At 38.3% G+C, this 26,078-nt stretch overlaps 1 pseudogene; it reads right to left on the minus strand.

Annotated features, from left to right (window-relative positions):
* Positions 1–18,257: 18,257 nt before the first annotated feature.
* LOC130746829 (probable indole-3-pyruvate monooxygenase YUCCA10) lies at positions 18,258–20,346 on the minus strand (annotated as a pseudogene).
* Positions 20,347–26,078: the final 5,732 nt, after the last annotated feature.

Consider the following 26,078-nt stretch of genomic DNA (forward strand, 5'->3'; position numbering starts at 1 on the left):
CACCATGATATTAATGTTGCCAACTCAAACAGTATTGTCTCCCAATGAGAGTATTTGAAATCAACGAAAAAACATATGAATATTAAGTTGAGTAATATCTCATTTACGATCTGAATATTTGAATGAATTTTATTGTCAAAATGAACCTCATAAATGTAGTAGAAATTAATTTTAAAAAAGAAGAAGAAGAAGAAATTGGGTCATTTATAAGATATGAGGCAAATAAAGTAGAATATCAGTTACAAACCTTAATTGACGATAAAGCAAATAAGTAGGATATAAGTTACAAAGATAACTCTTTTATTATATATTTATGACTCCATAATCATGATATTGTTTTGATCACAGTAATTAAATTGGGGTGATTTACAACATAAACCCATCTTATTTTTCATGTTTTTTATGTCTTTCATACAATAATTAATCCACTTAACGTTTGAAAATGTGAAGAGTTTTAAAAAAGAAAATGTGAAGTTTTTTTTATAATATGCGAAGTGATTAACATTTAAGGAAAGAAACTGAGTCTCTAATGATAGCTCAAGTGGTAAGAGCTGGGAGGGCATATGGGTAGGGGAGAAGAAGGTCTAGAGATCGATCCCGAGATGGTGTAATTTATCTTTCCTATGTACCAAAAAGAAAGGAAAGAATCCGAATAAAAAAGATTGGTGGACATAAAAACAATATAATCCACTATTGGACACCTACATTTGTGATGGTTTTAGAACATTGAAAAGTGTATAAAAGGTTAAGAATCCAAAAAGAACAAAAGCATATAATAATTGCAAAAAAAAAAATTCATAGTGAAACGCATACAAATCAATGGACCAACAAATCTATGAAATCATATAAGAAAACCGGTAAAAAAAGTATGGACAAAGAGGTATTTATACCTATAATTTAAGCTGTACATAAGATTGAAGGTTTAAAAGAACTGAAGAATATTGAAGGTTTAAAAAACTGAAGAATATTGAAGGTCTCTTCAAAGATTCTTAGGACCCCTATGTGAATGCATTGATTTTTACAATTAAGCTTAGTGAATAGATTAGGGAATGCAAAAGGACAATGAGATTCCTATGAAACGAACGGTCGTGATTGAATATGGGAGAATAATTTGCATTTTTACCAAAATAATTATAGTCAAATTTTCAATGTAGTATAATAAATTGTTAAATTATTATTTTACCCTCAAGGTTGCGAAAACTTCTTCTTTATTTTATCTACAGAATTACCAAAATTCATTAAAATTTTAATTTAGATCTAATATTAGTTGACGGGTAAAAAATGATTTAATTTGTTAGTGTATCAAAACTATTTTGTAGATAAGTTTTTGACCAGTGTCTTTTTGTGTATAGCATGAAATTTTTTAAAATTTATATTATTTTGTTATGATTATTAAAATAGATTTTCTAAATTAACAAAATAAAATTAATTTTACTTAAGTATAAGAAAATAAAAATTTGATTTTTTTTTAGTTTTGCGATACATGTGTTTGACTTTTTTAAGAAGCGTAATATTTATATTTCTTTGTGGTTGTTTTCTAAATATTGAATGATTTAATTTAGTTTTTAAATAAATATTTACAAATTTTTTTTGTTTTGCGATGTCCTAACAAAACTTAACAACCTTCATGAGTTTTAAAATGGAAAAATCAAATGAACACTACATGCTCTCACACAACATGCTCTCCAAAAATCATCAAATTTAAATTTATCATAAAGGTAGAAGAATTAAAAAAAATAAGAATAAAGAATACTTGGAACTATTCTCAGAAATTGAACCCTTGTCTCTTGTTGTTTTTCCTTCCAAAATTTCAGTGGGGTGAAGAGGAAAGAAGTCCAATGCTTCTTGGTTACTACATTGAATGTTATGATATGAGATCCTCTATTGCAGCCATCATATACAATTTGGCCATTATAGAGACTTGACATGGGTACAACCTTCTCAACATGACTCCTACAACCTACAGGTAGAAGCACCACCGTGTCTGAGGTATACAATATGGGTCATAGAAGGTAGGAGGGATAACATTTCATGGAATTCTATGTTTTTTTAACAGGATGAACAAACAAACCAAAAGAACTCATTATGGTTTTATGTGGGAGCATAAATAAAAGAAATGATAAATGAAAAGAAGAACACATGTACCACAATAAACAACATCCATTCAAGGGCTATAGCAAAATATCTAAAGAAAAATACTCCCTCCGTTCCAAAATGTAAGTTGTTTTAGAATTTGTACTATATTCCAAAATATAAGTTGTTTTGCAAAACCAATGCACTTTTTTTCTATTTTTCCTTATATACCCTCATTTAATATTATATCTCTTAATTACCACCTTCAATTTTCACCTATCACAACTCTCACTATCCACTTAATCAATAATAACATTACTCTCTCCTTAATATAACACAACTTTAAATAGGGGTATTTTAATCAAAAAAATTATCAACTAATGAGCTCTTAAACAATGTGCACAACCTAAAACAATATTTTGGAACGGAGGGAGTAAGTAGAAGTTGTTGTCATTAAAAAGATCAACCTTATAATTTTTCAATTGAGCAAAGAGAAGTCTCTGCTTTCATTAACACCAATCTTCCTTAGGTTTTGAAATAGAACTTGGAAGATTGGACTGGTCAAAATAACTAACTTAAAAAAAAAGATTTCATTCTGATATAGAATGATTGTATCAATCCAAAATAGTTAGAATAGACACATTCAAAACATGATATTCATAACTGGAACCTATGAGCTAACAGATAAAAACAAAAACTAATGAGGTGATATTAGTTTTAACAAAAAATAATTAAAAGTGTATCTTTCATCATCGTCATCCTTTTTTGGCACATATTTTCTTGGTTTATAAAACTTAAAAAATACTATATCATGAAAATTCTAAATGAGGTAAATCTTTATAGCAACATAATGAGTTATGTTTATTATTATTATTATTGTTATAATTCTTATTATTATTATTATTATTATTATTATACTTTTCATAACCATTATTCCATTTTTTAATTAAATTAAATATACTTGAACAAATATGTTAGTTTGTGAAAGTAGCTTTTTTTTTGGTAAAATAAATATCGATATAAATTTTATGAAAATGCATTAAAATAAATTAACATAAGTGTAAGATCAAGTTTTGATCTAGTAGTACAACTCTATGTTTTGATGATTACAAGTTAACCTTTTGATATGAACAATTGTGGTACTCTAACGTGTTTTTCTGAGTGTGCTATTTACAGGCTCTGACCTCAACTCAATCTCACACAAATCAGAAGCACTGTGTATAAAGGGTAACCCAAGCAACGCTTTCGCATTCACCATGTTCAGTATGAACAGTGGAAAAGCTTCAGAAGTTCTGAAGCAATACAAACTCTGACGTGGACTCAGTCGCTAGAAGCACTGAAGATCCAGAAGTTCTGATAACCAAGAAACACTGAAGGTTCAGATGTTCTGATGGTGTAGAAGACTCTGAAGATCCAGAAGCTGAATAGTGGAAACTCTGAAGTCCAGAAGCAAGAAACTCTGAAGGCCATGTTCTTCCCTCTGAGTTCAGAATCAGAAGATACAATGGTCAGAGGATCTGTGCTTTCCCTCTGACTCTGATCAACCGGCTTCACAAGTTCCAATATGAAGTTTTCCCCTGATCAGAAGTCTCCTAGGTTAAAAGGTCAAGTCGCTATCCAAGTACAAAAGCAAGTGTACCTTCCTGACGACCTACCTAACGTTCTCAGCCACAGCAGAAGCTGGATTTTCCAGAACTGCCCTCCAACGGTAGCATTTCCCATGCAACGCTCAACCCTAATCCTTGGAGTATATATAGAGGCTGAAGATTGAAAGAAGTGGCTAGAAAAAAAAAAGAAAAGAAAAACACATATACGCGCAAGACATATTCAAAATATTCTAAGCTTTCTTTCATCTGAAATTCATTGTGTTTACTATTAGCTTTTTAGAAGCAAATCTCTTGTAAACAATTCTTTGATAAACAGTTTGTTTAGTTCCTTTAGGAGATCAAGGTTGATCGGATCCTAGAGAAGACTAAGAGAGTGAATCTTAGTGTGAGCTAAGTCAGTGTAATTGTTAGTCACTTGTAGGTTTCAAGTGCAGTTGTAACTCTTACCTGATTAGTGGATTGCCTTCATTCTAAGAAGGAAGAAATCACCTTAACGGGTGGACTGGAGTAGCTTGAGTGATTTATCAAGTGAACCAGGATAAAATCCTTGTGTGCTTTTCTATCTCTTATCTTTAGCACTTAAGTTCTCGAAAGATTTGTCAAAATCTTTAAGGTGGAAGTTTTGTTCTGAAAACGTTATTCAAACCCCCCCTTTCTACCGTTTTTCATACCTTCAATTGGTATCAGAGCGCAAGTTCTGATTACCACACCTAACAGTGTTCAGTGATCCGGGCCGGTGTGAAAAACAATGGCTGCCACCACCAGTGAAACTCAAAGAGATGGCTACAACGCAAAGCCTCCTATGTTCGATGGTCAAAGGTTCGAATATTGGAAAGATAGACTGGAAAGTTTCTTTCTGGGTTTCGATGCAGATCTCTGGGATATTATTGTGGATGGCTATGAGCGTCCAGTTGATGCAGATGGCAAGAAGATCCCAAGGTCAGAGATGACTGCAGAACAAAAGAAGCTGTACTCACAACATCACAAAGCAAGAGCAATTCTTCTAAGTGCTATTTCCTATGAGGAGTACCAGAAGATTACAGATCGTGAGTTTGCTAAAGACATTTTTGAATCTCTGAAGATGTCTCATGAAGGAAACAAGAAAGTCAAAGAATCAAAGGCATTGTCTTTGATCCAAAAGTATGAATCCTTCATCATGGAGCCAAATGAGTCCATTGAAGAAATGTTCTCCAGATTTCAATTGCTTGTAGCTGGCATACGACCTCTCAACAAGAGCTACACAACAAAAGATCATGTCATAAGGGTCATCAGGTGTCTTCCTGAAAGTTGGATGCCTTTGGTGACTTCAATAGAGCTCACAAGAGACGTTGAGAATATGAGTTTAGAAGAACTCATCAGCATTTTGAAATGCCATGAGCTGAAGCGCTCAGAGATGCAAGATCTGAGGAAAAAGTCCATAGCCTTGAAATCCAAATCTGAAAAGGCTAAGGTTGAGAAGTCAAAAGCTCTTCAAGCTGAAGAAGAAGAATCTGAAGAAGCATCAGAAGATTCTGATGAAGATGAGCTGACTCTGATCTCCAAGAGACTCAACCGCATCTGGAAGCACAGGCAGAGCAAGTTCAAAGGCTCTGGAAAGGCAAAAGGAAAGTATGAGTCCTCAGGCCAGAAGAAGTCTTCAATCAAGGAAGTCACATGTTTTGAGTGCAAAGAATCTGGGCACTACAAAAGTGATTGTCCAAAGTTGAAGAAAGACAAGAAGCCAAAGAAGCACTTCAAGACGAAGAAGAGTCTGATGGTGACATTTGATGAATCAGAGTCAGAGGATGTTGACTCTGATGGTGAAGTCCAAGGACTCATGGCCATTGTCAAAGACAAAGGAGCAGAGTCAAAGAAAGCTGTTGACTCTGACTCAGAATCAGAAGGAGATCCTAACTCAGACGATGAAAATGAGGTATTCTCTTCTTTCTCTACCTCTGAACTGAAACATGCTTTGTCTGATATCATGGATAAGTATAACTCTTTATTGTCTAAGCATAAAAAGTTGAAAAAGAACTTATCTGCTGTTTCCAAGACTCCTTCTGAACATGAGAAAATTATTTCTGATTTGAAAAATGAAAATCATGCTTTGGTAAATTCTAACTCTGTGCTTAAGAACCAGATTGCTAAGTTAGAAGAAATTGTTGCCTGTGATGCCTCTGATTGTAGAAATGAATCTAAGTATGAAAAATATTTTCAAAGATTCCTAGCTAAAAGCGTGGATAGAAGCTTAATGGCTTCAATGATCTATGGCGTAAGCAGAAATGGAATGCATGGCATTGGCTATTCTAAACCAATTAGAAATGAGCTTTCTGTGTCTAAAGCTAAATCCTTGTATGAATGCTTTGTTCCCTCTGGTACCATATTGCCTGATCCTGTACCTGCTAAAGTTGCTAAAAACCCTCTTAAAAAGGGATCTTTCTCTATGACTAAATATCATGCAAACATTCCTTTAAAATATTATGTTGAGACACCCAAGGTGATCAGAACCTCTGGGGTAACTAACAAAAGAGGACCCAGAAAGTGGGTACCTAAGGACAAAATTATCTATGTTGCAGATATCCTTGATAGCTCCACTGAAACACCAATCATGGTATCTGGACAGTGGATGCTCGCGTCACATGACGGGAGAAAAGCGTATGTTCCGAGAGCTGAAACTTAAGCCTGGAGGCGAAGTTGGCTTCGGAGGAAATGAAAAGGATAAAATTATTGGTACTGGCACTATTTGTGTAGATAGTAGTCCATGCATTGATAATGTTTTATTGGTAGACGGCTTAACACATAACTTATTGTCTATAAGTCAATTAGCTGACAAGGGTTATGATGTTATATTCAATCAAAAGTCCTGCCGGGCTGTAAGTCAGATCGATGGCTCTGTTCTGTTTAACAGCAAGAGGAAGAACAACATTTATAAGATCAGATTATCTGAGTTGGAGGCTCAGAATGTGAAGTGCCTTCTGTCTGTTAATGAAGAGCAGTGGGTATGGCATAGACGGTTAGGGCATGCCAGTATGAGAAAGATTTCTCAGCTGAGCAAGCTAAACCTTGTCAGGGGCTTACCCAATCTGAAGTTCGCTTCAGACGCTCTTTGTGAAGCATGTCAGAAACGCAAATTCACAAAAGTCCCTTTCAAGGCAAAGAATGTTGTCTCAACCTCAAGGCCGTTGGAACTTCTGCATATAGACCTTTTTGGACCAGTGAAAACTGAGTCTATAGGTGGCAAGAGATATGGGATGGTTATCGTTGATGACTATAGCCGCTGGACATGGGTAAAGTTTCTAACCCGCAAGGATGAGTCTCATGCTGTGTTCTCTACCTTCATTGCTCAAGTGCAAAACGAGAAGGCTTGTAGGATTGTGCGTGTCAGAAGTGACCATGGTGGAGAGTTTGAGAATGACAAGTTTGAGAGTCTGTTTGATTCCTATGGAATTGCACATGATTTCTCTTGTCCCAGAACTCCTCAACAAAATGGTGTTGTTGAGAGGAAGAACAGAACTCTTCAGGAGATGGCTAGAACCATGCTCCAAGAAACTGGCATGGCTAAGCACTTTTGGGCAGAGGCAGTAAATACAACATGTTACATTCAGAACAGAATCTCTGTGAGACCAATTCTGAATAAGACTCCTTATGAATTGTGGAAGAACATAAAACCCAACATTTCTTATTTTCATCCCTTTGGCTGTGTTTGTTATGTTCTCAATACTAAGGATAGATTGCATAAATTTGATGCTAAGTCTTCTAAGTGTCTATTACTTGGTTATTCTGTTAGATCTAAAGGTTTTAGATTTTATAATACTGATGCTAAGACTATTGAAGAATCTATTCATGTTAGATTTGATGATAAGCTTGACTCTGACCAGTCAAAGCTAGTTGAAAAGTTTGCAGATTTAAGCATTAATGTTTCTGACAAAGGCAAAGCTCCAGAGGAAGTTGAGCCAGAGGAAGATGAACCAGAGGAAGAAGCTGGTCCCTCTAACTCACAAACTCTGAAGAAGAGCAGAATCACTGCAGCTCACCCTAAGGAATTGATTCTGGGCAACAAAGATGAACCAGTCAGAACCAGATCTGCCTTCAGACCCTCTGAAGAGACCTTGCTGAGTCTGAAAGGATTGGTGTCCTTAATTGAACCCAAGTCCATAGATGAAGCTCTTCAGGACAAGGATTGGATTCTGGCCATGGAAGAAGAATTAAATCAATTCTCCAAGAACGATGTTTGGAGCTTAGTGATGAAGCCTGAGAATGTCCATGTTATTGGAACGAAATGGGTATTCAGAAACAAGCTAAATGAGAAAGGAGATGTAGTCAGAAACAAGGCAAGGCTAGTTGCTCAAGGCTACAACCAGCAGGAAGGAATAGACTACACTGAAACATTTGCTCCGGTAGCAAGACTGGAGGCAATCAGACTGTTGATCTCCTTCTCAGTAAATCACAACATAGTTCTACATCAGATGGACGTAAAGAGTGCCTTCCTAAATGGTTATATCTCAGAGGAAGTCTATGTTCATCAACCCCCAGGTTTTGAAGATGAAAAGAAACCAGACCATGTGTTCAAATTGAAGAAATCACTCTACGGTCTGAAGCAAGCTCCCAGAGCATGGTATGAGAGACTTAGCTCATTCCTTCTGGAGAATAAGTTTGTAAGGGGTAAAGTAGATACAACTCTCTTTTGCAAGACTTATAAAGATGATATCTTAATTGTGCAAATTTATGTTGATGATATTATATTTGGTTCTGCTAATCAATCTCTATGCAAAGAATTTTCTGAGATGATGCAGGCTGAATTTGAGATGAGTATGATGGGAGAATTAAAGTACTTTCTGGGAATACAAGTTGATCAAACACCAGAAGGAACATATATCCATCAGAGCAAGTACACTAAAGAACTTCTGAAGAAGTTCAATATGCTGGAATCAACAGTGGCCAAGACTCCAATGCATCCTTCATGCATTTTGGAGAAAGAAGATAAAAGTGGTAAAGTATGTCAGAAGCTCTATCGTGGAATGATAGGTTCACTTCTATACTTAACTGCATCTAGGCCAGACATATTATTTAGTGTTCACTTATGTGCTCGTTTCCAATCAGATCCAAGGGAAACCCACTTAACTGCTGTTAAGAGGATCCTAAGGTATCTGAAAGGCACCACTAACCTTGGCTTGATGTATAAGAAAACATCAGAGTATAAGCTTTCAGGTTATTGTGATGCTGATTATGCTGGAGATAGAACAGAGAGAAAAAGTACTTCTGGAAATTGTCAATTTCTGGGAAGCAATCTAGTCTCATGGGCAAGCAAGAGGCAATCAACCATTGCACTATCAACTGCAGAGGCAGAATATATCTCAGCAGCAATATGCAGCACTCAGATGCTCTGGATGAAACATCAGCTGGAGGATTATCAGATCCTTGAGAGCAATATCCCAATCTATTGTGATAACACTGCTGCAATCTCATTGAGTAAGAATCCTATCTTGCATTCAAGGGCAAAGCACATTGAGGTAAAGTATCACTTTATTAGAGATTATGTACAGAAGGGCGTACTTCTTCTGAAGTTTGTTGATACTGACCATCAATGGGCAGATATCTTTACAAAGCCCTTAGCAGAGGATAGATTTAATTTTATTCTGAAAAATCTAAACATGGACTTTTGTCCAGAGTGAAGATGGATCAGAACCTCTGACTATGATACTTCTTGATCAGAAGATGTCTAGTCCAGAAGGTAACTCAATCAGAGTGTGTGTGCCCACTGGTACTGACTCTGAAGCTGAGACAACAACACGTGTGTCAGAATTTCTGATGCATAATTCCTTGTGCCCGTGTGACAGTCTGTTATGATTGCGTGTAGATATGCTTATCTCCTGTGTGTGATTGTGTATTTTACTGTTACTATCTATCTTTAATTTTCAACCGTTGATCTTAAAGTGCTTTTTGAATCAACAACGGTTATTTGATAAAACCCACTATACACACACGTTCTCGTTCACTTCCGGTTTTCACTCTCGCACTCTCTGCTTTTCAAAACCGCCTCTTTCTTGATTTCTCTCTCGATCTTTCAACCTTCATCTTCTACCTCAAACCTTCAACCACTTCAAAATGGTGAGACAAACCAGAAGATCTACTGCAGATGCACCTCAGTTCCCTCACATGGTAGTTGGTCTAGCAACGGGTCAAAGGGGCTCTGAGAATCCGACACAAGAACAAGTTCAAGCTCAAGAGCAGATCGTTCCAATTGCAGAACGGGGCTGTGCCGTTCACTGCGTATTTGCTCCTGAGGAACTTCAAGTCCTGGCAGAATGGAGATTCGACCTCGACAACCTGGCTGCAAATGGGTATGATCTTCGTCCTGAAGTCCAAGCTCAAGGTTGGGGAAACTACTTCAACCGACTTCGAGGACCGGTGTATGAGAAGTTGGTCAAGGAATTCTGGAAGCACGCCGACTGCGATGATACTCAAGTGGTATCTCATATTCTTGGCAGGAAGATCATCATCACGGAGAAGTCATTCGTGAATCTGCTAGGTGCAGACACTGCTTATGGGTTTCGATTCCAATTCACTGAGTCGAAGCTGAAACCCAGCACCAAAGACAAAACCAACCAGGCCCTGTACACCACTTTCAAACCGGGCAAGACAAGTTACAAGGTGATGGACCTTCACCCCAAACTCAGGATCTGGCACAAGATCCTGCTCAATTGCATCAATCAGAGACCGAAGGGCAGTTCCCCAGATTACATCAACTTCAACCAGAAGGCGATGCTGTTTTTCATTCAAGACAAGAGGAAGATCTGCCTTCCCTACTTCCTGTTCTCCTACTTGAAGGAGTGTATCCGGAAGTCTAGGACTACTGCCTCAATCAAGTCAGCAATCAAGTATATCCCCTTTGGGAGACTGCTGTCTGATCTCTTCATTGAGAGTGGCCTCATTCAAGACCTGATCAATGCTGGTTGCACAGAGGACTTGAGCACAATGGTCAGCGATGTCTTCACTGCCAACTCTCTGAAGAAGATGGGTTTGATCCAGAAGAAGATTGCTCCTGCTCGTGAAGACACATCCTCTGAGATCAGAAGCAGACGGATGCCTCTGAATGACTACCCACTGTGGACTCAGGCAGACAATCCTGAAGCCATCCGGTGCTATGTCGAAGACCTAAGGGCTCAAGGCTTCGAAATTGATCTTGATGATTTCTTCAGCAGACTGCCGCCAGCTCCAGAGTTTCCTTCTCCTCCCAAGAAGAAAGCTCAGAGGAAGATGGTTCTGGAAGAATCCTCTGAAGAATCTGATGTCCCTCTGGTCAAGAAGACGAAGAGAAAGCCTGATGATGGTGATGATAGTGATAGTGAGGATGGTCCTCCTAAGAAGAAGCAGAAGAAGGTCAGAATCGTGGTGAAGCCTACTCGGGTGGAACCAGCTGCTGAAGTAGTCAGAAGGACTGAACCTCCTGCCAGAGTGACTAGATCATCAGCACATTCAAGTAAGCCTGCACTTGCTTCTGATGATGATTTGAATTTATTTGATGCACTTCCTATTTCTGCCTTGCTTCAACACTCCTCAAATCCCCTCACTCCTATTCCTGAATCCCAGCCAGCCGCACAAACCACCACTCCACCACATTCCCCAAGATCTTCCTTCTTTCAACCTTCCCCTACTGAAGCACCTCTCTGGAATTTGCTTCAGAACCAACCCTCTAGGTCAGAAGATCCAACCTCTCTCATTACCATTCCATACGACCCATTATCTTCTGAACCCATCATCCATGACCAACCCGAGCCAAACCAAACAGAACCACAACCCAGAACGTCTGATCACTCTGTTCCCAGAGCATCAGAACGTCCTGCTGTCAGAACCACGGATACAGACTCTTCAACAACCTTTACACCTGTATCCTTTCCAACCAATGTTGCTGATTCTTCTCCCTCCAATAACTCTGAATCTATTAGAAAATTCATGGAGGTTAGAAAAGAAAAGGTGTCTACCTTAGAGGAATATTACCTTACCTGTCCAAGCCCTAGGAGATATCCTGGCCCTAGACCTGAACGTCTAGTTGACCCAGATGAACCTATCTTGGCCAATCCTATCCAAGAGGCAGACCCCTTAGTTCAACAAGCTCACCCTGTCCCTGACCAACAAGAGCCCATTCAACCAGACCCTGAACCCGAACAATCAGTGTCTAACCAATCCTCGGTTAGATCACCTCACCCTCTGGTTGAAACTTCAGACCCTCACCTTGGAACCTCTGAACCCAATGCTCCCATGATTAACATTGGTTCTCCACAAGGTGCCTCTGAAGCTCATAGCAGCAATCACCCAGCCTCTCCTGAAACCAACCTCTCCATCATTCCCTATACTCACCTCCAACCCACATCTCTCTCTGAGTGCATCAATATTTTCTATCATGAAGCCTCCTTGAGGCTCCGCAATGTGCACGGTCAGACTGATCTCAGTGAGAATGCTGAAAATGTGGCTGATGAGTGGAATAATCTGAGCACTTGGCTAGTGGCTCAAGTTCCGATTATGATGCAGCTCCTGCATGCAGAGGGCAGTCAGAGCATTGAGGCTGCAAAGCAAAGGTTTGCTAGAAGGGTGACTCTTCATGAACTAGAACAGAGAAATAAGCTTCTTGAAGCTATTGAAGAAGCCAAGAGAAAGAAAGAACAAGCAGAAGAAGCTGCACGTCAAGCAGCAGCTCAAGCTGAACAAGCCAGACTTGAGGCAGAGCGACTTGAAGCTGAGGCTGAAGCTCTTAGATGCCAAGCACTTGCACCAGTTGTGTTTACTCCTGCTGCTTCTGCTTCCATTCCAGATCCTCAAGCTGCTCAGAATGTTCCTTCCAGTTCTACTCAGACAAGCTCATCCAGACTCGACATCATGGAACAACGTCTTGACACTCATGAATCCATGCTGATTGAGATGAAGCACATGATGATGGAACTTCTGCGACGCACTGACAAACCTTAGTTTTAGGATCTCTTCTTTTTCCTTCTTTTTCGTTACCTTTGTTTTATCTTCTTATTAAACTCTGTTTCTTTTTATTTATTTATTCTCTTTTGTCCGTTTGTGATTATATATGCATAACTATATACTTATGTCACATATGTTTGCTAAACTCGTTTTATTCATAATTGTTTTGTGTTTACATTATATTTCTTTCCATCATATAATCTAGAATGGAGGATCTCTCCTCATTCTTCTGCACTCCTGGCGCTGCTCTGACCTATCCTTCTCCAGACGCTCCAGTACATGCTGGATGTTGCTGAGCCTGATCTTTAGCTCATCCCTCTCCAGAATCTCTTCTGAAGTCTTGAGCTTCTCTTCCAAACTCTCTTTCTCTTCCAGCAGCTTGAGTTCAAGCCGGCTGAGTTCTTGCACCTCCTCCACGAAGGCAAGAAATTCCTTCAGGTCTCTCTCCAACTCTGGACGCAGGTCCTCTTCCAGCAGTGTCCGTGTCAGCTCCGCGATGGTAGTTGCATCCTCTGGATGCCTGATGTTCAGGAACAAGTCCTCTTCAAAGGCCTTCTTCCTCAGCTCTTCTAGTGCTACGTTGTATGATGCCATTTTTCACTACAAATTGTTCACGGTGTGAAGCTTACCTTTCTCTCCAACGCTTTATATAGGCTTCACTTTCTCTCTGAAAGTTAATGCTCTTACAGTTTCTCGAGGTTAAGTTCTTGGTAACTGACCCTTCTATTTACTCCCTTGACCGGTGGTAAACGTACTTCTCTTGCATTAACTCCTTTATCTATTTCGCCTACCTCTGATTCTTACATCGTTTTCATTTTCTTTAAACTTAAACCTTCTCTAAGGGGGAGTACCTTGTACTTCAAGCTACGTTTTTCACACCCCAAGCTTTTTGCTTATGACAAAAAGGGGGAGTAAACCCAGTTTTTGATGTGTAAGATGTGTTAGTGTGATTTATTTTTCTTTTGGAGATTTTAAGAGTTCCACCTTCATGACCATAGATGTGTCACTGGGCAAATACAAGGAATACATTTCACTTCTTCTGAAGTGATTCTAAGTTGACTCTGATACCTTGTCCATGACTCTGATTACTTATGCGCTCTGATTATTCGTTTTTCATCTATGTCATAAGTTTTTCACTCTGAACTCTTATATCATTTAGCTCAGAATCTAGACTTTACTAACGTTTTCATCAAGTATTAGATTCAGGGGGAGCTAAGCTCAGAATCAAGCAGTGACTTGAATTCAGAATGAGCAAGATAAACTATTCACATCAGGATAAGTCTTATTATATATCTCTAAACTCTGAGTGAATTCAGTTTAATGTTTAAGAATTGTTCATCAAAAATCTTAGTTTTGTCATCATCAAAAAGGGGGAGATTGTAAGATCAAGTTTTGATCTAGTAGTACAACTCTATGTTTTGATGATTACAAGTTAACCTTTTGATATGAACAATTGTGGTACTCTAACGTGTTTTTCTGAGTGTGCTATTTACAGGCTCTGACCTCAACTCAATCTCACACAAATCAGAAGCACTGTGTATAAAGGGTAACCCAAGCAACGCTTTCGCATTCACCATGTTCAGTATGAACAGTGGAAAAGCTTCAGAAGTTCTGAAGCAATACAAACTCTGACGTGGACTCAGTCGCTAGAAGCTCTGAAGATCCAGAAGTTCTGATAACCAAGAAACACTGAAGGTTCAGATGTTCTGATGGTGTAGAAGACTCTGAAGATCCAGAAGCTGAATAGTGGAAACTCTGAAGTCCAGAAGCAAGAAAATCTGAAGGCCATGTTCTTCCCTCTGAGTTCAGAATCAGAAGATACAATGGTCAGAGGATCTGTGCTTTCCCTCTGACTCTGATCAACCGGCTTCACAAGTTCCAATATGAAGTTTTCCCCTGATCAGAAGTCTCCTAGGTTAAAAGGTCAAGTCGCTATCCAAGTACAAAAGCAAGTGTACCTTCCTGACGACCTACCTAACGTTCTCAGCCACAGCAGAAGCTGGATTTTCCAGAACTACCCTCCAACGGTAGCATTTCCCATGCAACGCTCAACCCTAATCCTTGGAGTATATATAGAGGCTGAAGATTGAAAGAAGTGGCTAGAAAAAAAAAGAAAAGAAAAACACATATACGCGCAAGACATATTCAAAATATTCTAAGCTTTCTTTCATCTGAAATTCATTGTGTTTACTATTAGCTTTTTAGAAGCAAATCTCTTGTAAACAATTCTTTGATAAACAGTTTGTTTAGTTCCTTTAGGAGATCAAGGTTGACCGGATCCTAGAGAAGACTAAGAGAGTGAATCTTAGTGTGAGCTAAGTCAGTGTAATTGTTAGTCACTTGTAGGTTTCAAGTGCAGTTGTAACTCTTACCTGATTAGTGGATTGCCTTCATTCTAAGAAGGAAGAAATCACCTTAACGGGTGGACTGGAGTAGCTTGAGTGATTTATCAAGTGAACCAGGATAAAATCCTTGTGTGCTTTTCTATCTCTTATCTTTAGCACTTAAGTTCTCGAAAGATTTGTCAAAATCTTTAAGGTGGAAGTTTTGTTCTGAAAACGTTATTCAAACCCCCCCCCTTTCTACCGTTTTTCATACCTTCAATAAGTGCATCACATGATGAGCTATCATGGTCGACATCTTCATCTTCATCAAACAAAACATGACCGTGGTCGAAATTGTGTGAAGCTGCTTAGCAATTTATAAGGGGAGTTTATTAAAAATATGCTATAATTTAAATTTTCATGTTGGTGGAAAGTCAAGACACTTGAAGAATCAATATCCTTCCGAGATCTAAAAGATGCATGGAATGTCCCCCGCCCCTTTTTAAAAAATGCAATTGAGTTTCATCTTCGCTCATATCATTTTGAGTTAGACCACCTATTGAATTTTTTGATTAAAATAGTGTGGTATGGTTTTAGTCAAATGTTATATTATTTTTTTATTAATAAATATCTAGTAGCAATAATAAAAAACCTAAATTAAATTAAATGACAGATACTTACTTCTTATATCATTGACACGGTTTCTACAAACTTGTGAATTTCGGCTTCGTGTCGAGGCCTTTACATGGGAGATACATATTGTTGTGCTTTGATCTGCTGCATTGTTTTGTTCAAATATTTCTATTTAAAAGAATTTTTAGGGAATATATAAAAGCAATTTAGATAATCAAGCACCGACACAAAATAACTGAAATTTTTTTGTTTTGTTTTGGAAACATACCATTTGAAATGTTAGGTTGTTGAATGCTGGCAGAAGTTCATTCGCCGTTGACATGGTTTCTCTGAACTGGTGAATTTCTGCTTCGTGTCAAACCCTTTACATGGGAGATTCACAATGTGTTTTGTTATGGTATATAAATATTTACATTGAAAAGATTTTTTTAGAGAATATATATAAGCAATTTAATTAACAAATCACCGGCACAACATAAATCAAATAAAAGTTGTTTTACGATTAGAAGTGTTAGATTGTTGAAACCTCGCATAAGTTCCTTAGCTCATTTTATGTTAGAATTAGGCATTATATGAAAATGGTTGATTCATGAATGTTAAACTTGTAGAAAAAATTGGATAAACAAAAATAAATAATAAAAAATTGATATGTACGAAACCTACTTGTGTCGTTGGTCGAAGATCCATAATTTGATGAATCATACTTGCGATCTTCATATTTCAGCCTCATTTAGAGGGCGATAAACAATGGTTCTTTTGCAAACCAAGTTATCTATTTTTGAGACTAAGGCATGTGCAAAAATTACCAAGGGTGAGAAATCGTTTCAAAGGTAAAGATGTTTGAGTGAGAAATTGTGTGTTGAGATGAAGATATTTTTGTTATTTATATAGTAAGCAAATAGGAATGGAGTTATAGAAGTGGAATGGTTTTTTCTCTTTGTTTTAATTATTTATTTTTGTGTCATGATTAGATACTTTGATGTAGGATTTTAAACAAATTTTGAAGGTTACAAAATATGCACATTTAAGACATTTTTTTATTTTCTATGCAATAATAGAAAACATATGAGAATATGATTGTAGAATATGAATGGTTGTTGTAACATCATTAGGTAATTTAAAGTGGGATGCTAAAGGTTTATTTTTTTTAACTTCTTATAAATTAATTTCTTAAATGTTTGTAACTCCTAAATTGGCTTAATTTTTTTAACTTCTCATAATTCACTATTAGGCACTTTTTTTTTTGCAAATCATTATTATCATTATTAGGCACTTTGATAAATCAAATGCTTGTGAATCAACGGTTGAGATTCAATCCAAGAGAAATAAATTACTCTTTTACTAAAATACCCATGCCAAACTTCCATAGTTTTTGAAATTAATTGTTGAATGAAACTCTCCCTTTATATAGTTTATAGATAGATAGATAGATAGATAGATAGATAGATAGATAGATAGATAGATAGATATCTTAATCTCATGTTTTATTATTTCCTACCTATGAATGTGAATAGATTCTATCAAAAATCACATATTGGTTTGTTAAAAAAAAATCACATATTGATCTCGTTGTGTCCGCCTAAAAAAGTGATTTTATATTTAAATAAAAAAATTAATTTTATTTAAGAGCTTTTTGAAAATTTTAAATTAATTTTATTTACAAATATAAAAATTATTTTTCACTTAAAATATACTATAAATAATTGATATTTCAAAAGTTACTAAAATTAGTTTAAAGAAATAATTGGGTTTTTTTTTCAAATTCTGCTTTTTATCAAAAGTATGCACACAAACGGTTCAAAATTACATAAATTATCATTTTGGCATGGAGAACTTAATTTTGGCTGATTATCTTGGGGCGGTGACGGATAGGCAGTAGGGTTTTTTTTCTTTGTTTTTCCCTTTGTTCCTTTTGTTGTTAAGCATAAAAAAACGGTTCAAAAATATATAAATTATCATTTAAAAAAATGATTATTTCACGAAATAAGTAGAGACAATTGAGCTTATTTTTATCTTAATATTGATACTTTTCTTCACCGAAAGATAGCTCAAGTGGTAAGAGTTAGGTGACATATGGTTTGGGTGGGGGAGGAGATCCATGAATCAATTCCTAGCGGAGGTGCAATTTATCTTTTCGATGTAAAAAAAATATTCTTTATTAAGATGCACGTTATTTGGGTTGTTTTGACTATCTTTGACCTAAGTTTTATACCAACCTAAAATGACTGGTCGGAGATGACAACTTATCAGCAAATATTGAAGCCAAAAGTTAAAGGGAAATGAAAGAAATATGGTTTGGGAGGCATGATAAGCAAATTGAAAGCACCAAATTGATAGGGATAAATTATCCCACCAACAAACAACTAAGTTAAAAGAGAAAAGCAAGAACACAAGTAAAATGGAAGAGCAACAACTCAAAATTTTGAATACTTTCTCGTATTATTTACTTACAATATTGAGGGTATAGTTCTCATATAACTAAAGAGGGTCATACATATGATACACATCAAAACATATGGATCATTAGTTGGGCCTATTAACAACTCACATGGGCCAGGGGTGAGTAATGTAGGTTGTGCTAAGAAGCCTTTATTTTACTAATGATTATTATACAAAAGCCCAAACTATATAAACTATGGGCAGTGGCTTTAATTTTCAACAAATTAATTATTTATCACTGGTTTTGCTTCAAAGATTGGGTAATGTCCTCAGCAATAGCCTCAACATCCATTTTGACTCCCCATAAGCCTCTTCTTGCTAATCCTCCAAAGTACAACCCATGATCTCCCTTCCAGTGGTTTGGGTAATCATTTTTTGGCATCCCATATTCATTTAGAATATAGTTTTAATCCTGCAATTAATTTGATGTGTTTGGATTGCATGTTTGAGAACAAAACTAAATGAAAACAAGGTAACCGTTTAGCCTTCAACTACTGAGCACTAAGAAAAATTTAGTTCACCAGAAAACTAGACTTCTTCGCAAACTTATATTAACGCACAAGTAAGATATTGCATTTGAGTTACATAATTTTTAGAATAAGTAAAAACATTGTTCATATATATGTGATTCTGTTTTTAATTTACCCTAAAATTGATCAAATAACTGCAAACGCTTGTGGAGAAGTTAATTAGATTTTTATCTCATACCTTAAGTCATTTATGAGCTACACTTCTATAACCAGTAGCAAACACAATCGCATCAAACTCTTTTTCAATATTATTTGCAAAGACCACCTTGTTTTTCTCAATTCTCTTTATATTTGAAGGAATGACCTGAGAATGGAAGAAAAAAGAAGAAAAATAGTTAATTGTAAATAATCGATATATTAGAGTTTGGCATTCATATAACATATTTCATAATTTGTTCTTAAATTGCTATGTCCTAAACTATTAAGACATTAGGACAAAAGATCTTGATATACACTGTCTTAACTAATTAAGTACCTTTATTTCTCCCTCTTTAATCTTTCCAACGGTTCCAACATCAATGACTGCAGATTTCCCAGTAAGGAACTTGACATATAATGGTCCATGTTTGGGTTGATAAATCCCAAACTGTGTTAGATCCCCATATTTTAGGTTTCCCAAGAATGTAATGACTTTATCCACAACTTGGACATGCAAATATTTCACCATTCGCATGCCTTGATGGATCAATTCTTTGGTGATCACATTAAGCTACAAATCAAAAACATTTTTATTTTCATTAAAAAAAATTATGTAAAGAAACACAAGATCTTTGATATCCAAATCATATATTGATGGGAAGTTGGGCTCATTCCTATTAGGAATATTAGTAGTTAAATTAAAAATTAACATGCGCAGGTCAAAATTAAGAGTTGTGTGGGAAAATTTAAATGACGTGTTAACTTTTAATTGATGAGATAGAAATAAAGACAAGGAACCATCAAGTTGAAGAGGATACATGTGTCCTTGTGCTTTAAAAAACATAAACATCCAAGTTGACATGAAGAATTAAAATATGATGACGAAAGTTGTATGGATATATAAGGCTATATATATACATAAGGCTTTATATAAATTACCGCGAATACAGTTGCAGCTGCATCACATTTATTCAAAATGTGAATGAATACCGTTGGTGCAACAATAACTAGGAAATTTGAAAATAAGTTTGATTAAAAAATTACCGGGCTACGAATGAGAATGGAAGTGGTGGCACCCCAGTTACAGAGATCATAAGAAATCTCCATTCCTGAGTTACCACTCCCAACAACCAAAACTCTCTTAGATTTATAGTCTAAACCACGTTTGTAGTATTTAGAGTGTACAGTCTCTCCTTCAAAGCTTCCAAGACCTTGAAGATCAGGAATGTAACACTCACTATTTTCACCCAGTGCAATCACAAGAAACTTCGCCTCATAAGTCTCCACCTTCCCTTCCCTCGTAATGTTCGTCTCAACCCTCCACTTGTTTCCACCTTCATCATAAGAAGCAGACTCCACTTAACGACAATAGCGAGGGTTGATGTCAAAATGCTCAACATATCTGTCAATGTACTGAACAAAGTCTGCTTTGGAGAGAAATGTTGGGCTTGAAGGTGGGTGAGGCATGAATGGTAGAAAGCAAAACTTCTTAGCAAGATGAATTTTTAAACGATCATAAGTGTTTTTTCTCCAAAGAGAAGCAGAGCAATCCTCTTTCTCAAGGATTATATGAGAAATAGAGTTTTGTGCGAGGCATGCTGAAATTGCAAGGCCTGAAGGACCAGCACCTACAATTAACACTGTGGCTTCCTCCATGTTAAGTTTATGGTGATGACAATAATGAGGAGATTTAGTACTTAGGCAAAAAATGAAAAATATGTTTGATTGTGTATTTTGAGACCAAGATTGGATGGATTTATATATAAATGTGAGGAAGGTGATAACTATGTCTAAGTTCATGAATAATGATGATATTTTTTTGGGTTGATCATGTGTGTTTAGTGAATTACCATATGCTATTTCAAAAAAAAAAAATTGTTTTTGGTATTATGTTAGAGATGGTAAGGAAATAATAGGATTAGCATTTGGGTTATTTGGCTGAATTCAGTGAATTGAACTTGTCACTCTTATCTTCAACATTCAAGATAAAATATAGCATGTTTCAAAAAAACATATATATATGAAGTCAATCTCTTTCCTTCAAAGAAAAATGAGTAATTTTTTTATCTTGATCAATGTATCTCCACAATTAGTAGTTGTGAGATTAATTTCTTACTCCACGATCAGCATACTAAGTGATAGAGGATTGGCCAAGGAGTTAAACAGAAACTAATATCATAAAAAAAAATATATGCTTAAAAATTTATCGCTCCATGGTTAGCATTAGTTACTTTTTAAATAAATATTTAATTAATTAATGGTTAATTCTTTTCCAGTAATAAATATTAAATGCATTGAGATAATTATAAATAATTGTTAACTTAATTGATTCTCTATCAAAATGATTAGTTTTTTTCCAATATTTTTCAAAATTGTACTTTATCTATATATATGTTTTTGCTTATTTTTTTTATACACTGAAAAGATAAATTACACCCTCTAGGGATTGATCTCTGGACCTTTCCCTCCTCAACCATATGTCTCCCAGTTCTTACCACTTGATCTATCAATCGATGACATATCATTTTGCTTCAATGCGAAATTAATTAAATTTAATAACTTTATATCTAAACAATTAATTTGAAGTACCCATGTAATGCAAGAGAAATTTGCTAGTATAAAAAATATTTAATATGAAAATAAATATTGAATATATACCAAAAAATTGATTTTTAATCCTAAATTAAATTAAATACCAAAAATTAAATTAAATCAATATTAATCAATTTAAATAATTTTTAATCCAAAGAGAAAATACCTTTTTTTTAATTATCTTGACCAATATTTAAATTTTGTAATCAACATTGAATATAGTACATAGGATATTTACAAATATTAATTATATTGTTTTTTATTATAATGTATTTCTACCATTTTACTTCTTTAAAAGTATTTTAATTATTTCATATATATACATGCATTAAAGAAGTTACTTGGACTGGGCGAGACCCTAGGGTCACTCGCCCAGGTGCGCCAACCCGGGGCGACATGCAAGCCAGGAAATTGGGCCTTCTCCCGGGAGGCCCAACTGGCCCATTTAAGAGAAATTATGGGCGCCAAGCCCAACCCCCAAATTTATAAATAGGGGACGGTTACCAATTGTAAGAGACTCTTGGCTCATTTGAGAAATAGAAGCTTGAAATTCAGTTACTTTCTCTCTATAAGCGGTTACACTCTAAACTCTTTCTAGATTCTCATATCACGATCCTTCACTATGGGTACCATACCTCATCTCTATGTTCTTGGATAGAACATTTAGCGCCGTCTGTGGGGACCGGTAGATTTCGATTCCCGAATTACATGGACTGTGATTTGGTTGAGAGAAGTTAAATTTTCTGTGTAATTCTTTTCGCTTTTTGGATTTTTGGTTGAATTCTCTGCTCGCCAGTGAAGTATGAAGGAGACACGTCGTCGGAGACGCGACGGAGAGCAGGAGCAGCGGCGCAGTCCGCTTCTGCATCGCGTGAGAGGCAGGCCGCGACGCGAGCAGGTCCGCCGTGATGATTCTGAGCAATTGACTCCTCCTCCGCCTCCTCCGCCTCCACCTCATCCTTCTCCAAATCCGTCGTTGCCTTCTCTGCCATCCTCACCGGAGCAACAGAGGTCACCGACGCACTCGCCAGGAGCCTCAGGGGAAGAAACACCGCCACCACAGGCTCCAATCACCGGCCGAGATTGGAGGCGTCTGATCCGCAGTGTCGATGACATACGGCAGCGGAACAATTACTTACATGAGCAGTTAGAGTATTATCGCTTTGAGCAACAAGAAGAAGGAGAGCGTGAAGCCGAAGCCGTGGCGGAGTTTGAGCCGTTCTCAGCGGCGGTGAGGGAAGTGGCTATCCCGGATAACATGAAGAATATCGTTCTTGAAACGTATAGCGGAAAGGCTGATCCAAAGGAGCACCTGCTTTATTTCAACACGAAAATGGTAATTAGCGCTGCTTCCGACGCGGTGAAATGCATGATGTTCCCATCGACGTTCAAAGGCACGGCCATGGCTTGGTTTACGACCTTACCACGGGGATCTATCAAAAAATTTCGTGACTTCTTGTCGAAGTTCCTCGTCCAGTTCTCCGCGAGCAAAACCAAGCAGGTAACGATCGATGACCTATACAATGTCCGCCAATCAGAAGGTGAAACTTTAAAGCAGTACGTGAAGCGATTCAGCGCGACGTTTGTTAAAATTGAGGAGTCAAAACCACATGCTTGCGCGCGCGCTTTCAAGAATGGGCTGCAGCTAGGAAATATGAACATTAAGTTTAGCCGCAAGCCGACTCGGTCGATGGCAGAGATCCGAGCGCAGGCAAACACTTACATCTAAGACGAGGAGGATGATGCTTTCAAAAGAAAGCGTGCAAAAATGGAAAAGGATGGCGATCAGAGGGACACATCGTCGGAAGGCAAACAAAGTAAGGAAAAAGGAGAAGGCGGTAAGCGGCTGATGACCCGGGTTTAGTAGTGTTTTTAGGGTCATTTCTTTCTAGGTTTTGAGTCTTTTTTCTTGTGTCTCATGTAGTGTTTCATGCATTCTCATGCATTTTTACTTTTATTCGTGTTTTGGCTTCATTTAAGCAATTACATAATTTTATAAGGGTCTTTCTTGCATTTTTATAGAGTTTAGGACTTGCATTAGTTTTTCCATTGTTTGTGAGGACTAAGGTGATTAAAAGCCCTTTGAATTTCTTGCTATTTTCACTTGTCTTTGTCCTTTAGTGCTTGGACTGGGCGAGCCCCTAGAGGGGCAACGCCCAGCATATAGCCCGTCTCGTGGCGGGGCCCTGGCCTTAAATTGGGCCTTGATCTCGGAGGCCCAATTGGCCCAATAGGTAGTACCCGAGCTCTATAAATTGGAGGTAGTTATCAGTTGTAAGGGACTTTTGCTCATTTGATGAAATCATACATGAAATTCAGCATTCTCTCTCTAGCGCAATTCTCCACTCTCTAGGTACTATACCTTTCATCAATGTTCATTGCAAGAACATTTGGCGCCGTCTGTGGGGACTGTAAACTTTCTACTCCCATTCACGTGGATTGATCGTGCAGGAAGTTATCTCTGTTTGTGATTAGGCAATTCTCTGGACTTTTGATTTTGATTCTGTAACCGGTGTTCGTTTTCCGATCGAGTTTGCATCGTTCTTGGTTTGGATGGAGACTCGACGCAGGAGGCAGCATCATTCACCGGTGCGACAGCGAATTTCGCCGCCTCGGCGGCCTCATCGTGTGATCCTGGATTCTCCGGTACGAACGGCGGGAGTACAACCGCCTTCTCCTCCTCCATCACCACCACCTCCTCCATCGCCTTCACAGGTTGGATCTCTGGAGCGCTCACCAGAGAATTCACCTGCTCCGGAGCAACAGCCGGCGGTGACACAGGAGCAATGGCGCCATCTGATGCGCAACATTGGCAACATCCAGCAGAGGAATGAGCATCTACAGGCTCAGTTGGATTTCTACCGTCGCGAGCAGCGGGACGATGGAAGCAGAGAAGCAGATTCCGTGGCTGAGTTCCGTCCGTTCTCGGAGGATGTCGAGAGTGTGGCGATTCCGGATAATATGAAAACGTTAGTTCTGGATTCTTACAGCGGAGATTCTGATCCGAAGGTTCATCTTATGTATTTCAATACGAAGATGGTGATAATTGCGGCGTCAGATGCGGTGAAGTGCAGGATGTTTCCATCGACGTTCAAATCGACGGCGATGGCGTGGTTCACAACTTTGCCGCGCGGATCGATTTTGAATTTCAGAGACTTCTCATCAAAGTTTCTAGTGCAATTTTCGGCGAATAAGAATCAGCCGGTGACGATCAATGACCTATATAATATTCGCCAGCAAGAAGGAGAGTCACTGAAAGAATACATGGCAAGGTACAGCGCAGCGTCGGTCAAGGTTGAGGACGAGGAGCCTCGAGCTTGTGCTCTAGCATTTAAAAACGGTTTGCTACCGGGAGGATTGAACAGTAAATTGACACGTAAGCCGGCGCGTTCGATGGAGGAGATGCGTGCTCGCGCCAGCACTTATATTCTTGATGAGGAGGACGACGCTTTCAAAAGAAAGCGCGCGAAGCTGGAAAAGGGCGACACGTCGCCCAAGCGCGCGAAAAAAGATAAGAATGACGAAGATAAGGGGGATGGCAAGCAGCAGAGGCAAGATAAAGGGAAGCCGGCATTGAGGCCGACCAAGGAGCAGTTGTATCCACGACGTGATGACTATGAACAGCGCCGGCCATGGCAATCCAAGTCCCATCGCCAGCGGGAGGAAGCTGACATGGTAATGAATACCGAATTAACGGATATGCTCTGTGAGGCGAGGGGCGCAAATATAGTGGATGAGCCAGAGGCCCCTAAGTATCAATCACGGGACGCCAATCCCAAGAAGTGGTGTGAATTCCATCGGTCCGCCGGGCACAACACAGACGACTGCTGGACTTTGCAGCGGGAAATTGATAAGTTGATTCGGGCGGGATATCAAGGAAATCGCCAAGGCCAGTGGCGCAACAACGGCGATCACAACAAAACGCATAAGCGAGAGGAGGAGCGAGTGGACACTAAGGGCAAGAAAAAGCAAGAATCAGCGGCTATCGCCACAAGAGGAGCTGATGACACGTTCTCTCAACACTCAGGACCGCCCGTCGGGACCATAAACACCATCGCTGGAGGGTTTGGCGGCGGTGGCGACACCCATGCGGCGCGGAAACGCCATGTTCGTGCGGTTAATTCCGTTCATGAGGTCGCTTTTGGATTCGTACACCCTGATATAACAATCTCGATGGCAGACTTTGAGGGGATAAAGCCTCATAAGGATGACCCGATCGTAGTGCAGTTAAGGATGAACAGTTTCAACGTTAGAAGGGTACTCCTGGATCAGGGTAGTTCGGCTTATATCATCTATGGCGATGCATTCGACAAGTTAGGACTAACTGACAGTGATCTGACTCCATATGCAGGAACCTTGGTAGGTTTCGCGGGGGAGCAAGTGATGGTGCGAGGATACATTGATCTAGACACAATATTCGGGGAAGATGAGTGTGCCAGGGTTTTGAAGGTAAGGTATCTGGTTCTCCAGGTGGTGGCATCTTACAACGTCATCATTGGGCGAAATACATTGAATCGCCTTTGTGCTATAATTTCAACGGCCCACTTGGCGGTCAAGTATCCGCTAAGCAGTGGAAACGTTGGAAAGCTGAAGGTGGACCAGAAGATGGCGAGGGAGTGTTACAATAATTGCCTTAACTTGTATGGCAAGAAGAGTGCGTTGGTCGGTCATAGATGTTATGAAATTGAAGCTTCGGATGAAAATCTTGACCCACGTGGCGAGGGGCGGGTAAACAGGCCCACGCCAATTGAAGAAACGAAGGCGCTAAAGTTTGGCGATCGCACTTTGAAGATTGG

This window comes from Lotus japonicus, chromosome 1 (assembly GCF_012489685.1).
Source record: "Lotus japonicus ecotype B-129 chromosome 1, LjGifu_v1.2".
NCBI lineage: Eukaryota > Viridiplantae > Streptophyta > Magnoliopsida > Fabales > Fabaceae > Lotus > Lotus japonicus.